Here is a 4,533-nt window from a genome sequence, read left to right as displayed (position 1 = left end):
GCGCGCGGAGGAAGAAGAGCAGCATCACGGCGGGAAGGCGGCGCTTGAGGGCGAGGGGAGGAGAAGGGAAGCCGGGGAAGGAATGGCGGGCGGGAGGAGGAAGCCCGGGACAGGGGGCTGCAGCGCTTAGACCCCCCCAGGAAGTGTCTCCTTCCTTTCTTGTCCTTAAGGAGATCCCGTCAATTATATACACGTGGTAAAAAAAGCGACCGCAGCCTGCGCCACGGGATTAAGGTGAGGATGTTTGCAATAAACATTCCTTTCTATAACACTCGTTTGTTTTTTTCCACTTCGGAGTGGAAGAGAATGTGTAGCATTCCGCTACTCGACGTGCATCCTTGTCATCAGCTGCACACAGCGCTTCGAAATGCGATTCCAAGCAACGTGCATTTAGTTCGCATCTAGGAATCGGCCCATAGAAATCAGTGCGACTTCTTATGATAAATATGCTGCTGAGGCAGATGGTTTGGAGGCACAAATAGGCAAGCGGCTGCAAAGCCTGAAAACTTAATACAGCCGCTGTCAGTGGCGCACACTCAATACGTGTGGATCAAGGCGAAAGCTAAGAATCCAGCTTACAAAGTGAGCGCCTGCTGTTTTACACAGGCTTATCATAAACTAGTTACCTGGTGAACATGCATTTAGCTACATGCTAATTTTCTAGAAATCTGAGGACTTGCACCCATTAGAAATTGTTTGCTGCTGTTCATGTACAATGAATTTGCACTGCAGGAGTGCTGGAAGCTTTTTACTACTGTTATAGAAACACGAATAGTTAAGCTGACGGTGGACTGTTTCCATTTTCTACCTATTAAAGTATTGAAGACTGCACCCACAAGCCTTTACGGAAATTGTTTTTATATACAGTACCTGGTGCTATCTTATATCAAATGGAATATTTTCTGTAGTTAAAAACCTACAGAAACCTCAAATAGAATCTTGTATGTACTTTCCATCTTAAAAAATGTACAGCTGTAGAAGGAATCACCACCCCTTTGTGACAGTTAATAAGGTGACTGTACTCTGGTTAACTGTGACTTCTATCAAGGAAGGTGCTACAAAGAGGTCGACAAGGCCATGCATCGTAATTATTGGCATGCTGCAGAGGTAGCAATTCAAATTTCACTCACATAAAAGAAGAACTCTATAAGATAAACATATATTTAAATATAATGTTAGCTTTTCCAAGGGCACATTGATCCAGACCAAGCAATCAGTACCTTTGGTGTTACCTTGAGCAAATGCTCATAATTCTTTCACTTGAATATATCTAGCACGTAAGAAAGTTGGTGCAATCCTGTGCACACTGGTAACACCATTGACTATAAAGGGACCTGCTTCCAAATGACATGTATTGAGCCTATAACCTATGTGTATATAAACTTGGGAGTGAGGAGAAAAGCAGAAGTGGGATGGTTAGGCCAAACTGAGTTATGCCCACCTTAAATGTGGGCTGGTTATAGGTCTGTCTGAAAAGTGGAATGGCACCCACCATATCCTACCCCACTGGACCCAAGCTCTATTGAACTAGGTGAATTTCAGTATAAGCATGCATAGAATTATGTCTTAAGTAACCAAACTTGTCTAAAGGATAGTACAGGGTTGGCCTACTGTTTTATCTTTCAGGTCAAGCAACTATACAGTGAAAACAGGTGCAACAGGCTGGGTATGATCTGAATTGCTATTACAAATAGAAGGCAAGTAGAGCACTATTAAGTGACATGGGTGGTGCTGTGAGTTAAACCACAGAGCCTAGGAATTGCCGATCAGAAGGTTGGCGGTTCGACTCCCCACGACGGGGTAAGCTCCCGTTGCTCGGTCCCTGCTCCTGCCCACCTAGCAGTTTGAAAGCACCTCAAAGTGCAAGTAGATAAACAGGTACCGCTCCAGCGGGAAGGTAAACGGTGTTTCCTTGCGCTGCGCTGGTTCGCCAGAAGAGGCTTAGTCATGCTGGCCACATGACTCGGAAGCTGTACACTGGCTCTCTTGGCCAATAAAGTGAGATGAGTGCCGCAACCTCAGAGTCGGCCACGACTGGACCTAATGGTCAGGGGTCCCTTTATCTTTACCTTTAGAGCACTATTTATGACAAGCAGATGTCTTGTGGTACCTTAGACTTAATGTGTAAAAACTACTCTTTAAGATGCTCTAAGGCTTGTTTTTTGTTGTTTCAGACTAACATAGATAGATAGATAGATAGATAGACAGATAGATAGATAGATAGATAGATAGATTCTTTATTGTCATTACACAAGTGCAACATTGCACAAGTGCAACGAAATTGGATGCCATCCCTTAAAAACAACAAAAGCAACACAACAACAACAACCAAACAAACCACATTCCAGCCACACCCACACCCACACCCATCAAACTCCCAGGTCACACTATCGAGTTACTGCATTTAAGAAGGCCACAGCTCTTGGATAGAAACTATTTTTCAGTCTATTTGTCCTTGACTTGATGTTTCTGTATCTCCTGCCAGAAGGCAGTAGTACAAACAGACTGTGTCCCGGGTGAGATGCATCCTGCAGGATATTGTTTGCTTTCCTAAGACAGCGGGAACCGTACAGTTCTTCCAAAGATGGGAGGGGATGACCAATAATCCTTTGGGCTGTGGTTATGACCTTCTGGAGCACCTTCCTCTTCCTAGCTGTACAGCTGGAGAACCAGGCACAAATACAGTATGTGAGAATGCTCTCTATGGAGCCTCGGTAGAAGGACACCAGCAGTCTCTCACTCAGATTGTTCTTCTTTAAAAGTCTGAGGAAATAAATTCTCTGCTGGGCCTTCTTCACCAGAGCAGTAGTATTTGCGCTCCAAGTCATGGCACTGAGCCGCAGCGTCTCTGCGCGCCGCCATCTTAACTGTCATGCCTACTCCTTTGAATATATATGTGCTGTTTTACTACCAATATTAATTGATGCTTTTATATACGACCAAAAATATTGATACAGTACAGTGGTACCTTGGTTTACAAACGTAATCCGTTATGGAAGTCCGTTCTTAAACCCAAGCGTTCTTAAACCAAGGTGTGCTTTCCCATAGCAGCAGGGACTCAATTTACAAATGGAGTCAACAGGAAGTGGAACACGTTCTGCTCCTAAGGCAAAGTTCAGAAACCAAAACACCTACTTCCAGGTTTGCAACATTCTTAATCCAAGCTGTTCTTAAACCAAGGTACTACTGTATACGAATTGGCTAAAATAAATGTGTGTGTTTTTTGGAAATGTGTGTGTTTTTTGTTCTCCACAGCTGCAATTTCAGAGCTCTGCTTTTTGTTATGTCGCAGCCTCAATACATGGAAGCAAAATGCAGAGTACCAAAGCTGTAAGAACTGATCTTAGCTCTGTGGGAGAACTGACAAGAGGCTGGCAGAGCTGGTCAGAGGTTCATGCTGATTATCAGAGACGGAACCCCTTCAGCAGCAACAAGCCAGTAACTCGGCGTACTGAGAGAGGAGATCCCACCTATGGGAGGCCCCCCGAAGGCTCCAAAACAGAACAAAGAGGAAAGGATGCTCACACACACATAGGCAAGGAAGTGGAAGAATTATGCTTGGTCATAAGTAATGTTGGAGAGAGAGGGCAAGATGGACAAGTACGAATAACATTTAAACAGCTCTTTGACAGATATGTAACTATATCCAACAAAGTAGTAGGTGTCCTACTGAGGGCAAGGAAGCACGGCCTCGTCGATTTTGAAGGCGAAATGCTTTGGCAAGGAAAAGATGATGATGTAGTTATCACTTTACTTGAATGAGATGGTTGGATAAGCACGATTGCATGATTGCATTTGGCAACTCCTTTAAAAGCCTTAATCAACAATGTCGGCTGGCCAGGATGTGATGATGAAAATGCTCTCTGGTGGAAACAAAAATGAAGTAGAAGTTATGCATATTTTACTTGTGTCCATTCACTTTTACATGTGTGAAAATTAAAAAAGAAAATGGAAAGGAGGTAGGGTTATGGGAGAAATGTCTTCAGCAATTCCACCCACCAGTGAATCCAGTATTTTGAACATACACGATTTTGGCTTTAGGTGCGATCCCTGTGCAAGTTGCGGGCTTACGGTACCTGTCATGTTTTTCCCCTCCATCGTCATTGCCTATACATTGTAAGTGATAAGGGCTTATTATAAGACAGCAGAGTGATAACTCTTGAGTGTACATGAACTGGAAATCTGTTTGGCTGCAAAGTGGATGTATTTCACATGAGTCATGGCACTGGAAATGTAGATGCTAAAAAATGGAAGTGATGTGAACACATTAAAAATATGTAGCATTTTCTTGAGGTAAGTGTTGTTGTACCACCACTGATATTCTAAAAGTATTTCTTACTTTGCAATTAGCAACATTTTCCACTCCAAAATGGATGTTTTTAACATTACAAACTTTGGAAAAGTAGATAGTAACTATTTTAAGAGTAGCTAGTTTCAAATTCATGCAGAAAAGCTAATTCTTAAAAGTTTGATTTTTGGAAATAGTGTATAAACATTCAAATGAATTTGGCAAAATGTTTTCAGATTATAACT

At 42.7% G+C, this 4,533-nt stretch overlaps 1 long non-coding RNA gene across 1 annotated transcript; it reads left to right on the top strand.

Annotated features, from left to right (window-relative positions):
- The first annotated feature begins 93 nt into the window (after positions 1–93).
- On the top strand, positions 94–4,292 carry LOC310841033. The gene is made up of 2 exons (XR_014562275.1): positions 94–234; positions 3,256–4,292. It is a non-coding gene; the product is annotated as an uncharacterized lncRNA (long non-coding RNA).
- Positions 4,293–4,533: the final 241 nt, after the last annotated feature.

This window comes from Podarcis gaigeae (genome assembly GCF_964106915.1).
Source record: "Podarcis gaigeae genome assembly, chromosome: 3".
NCBI lineage: Eukaryota > Metazoa > Chordata > Lepidosauria > Squamata > Lacertidae > Podarcis > Podarcis gaigeae.
The sequence above is the reverse complement of the archived record's forward strand: the minus strand, read 5'-3'. Positions and strand labels throughout refer to the sequence as shown.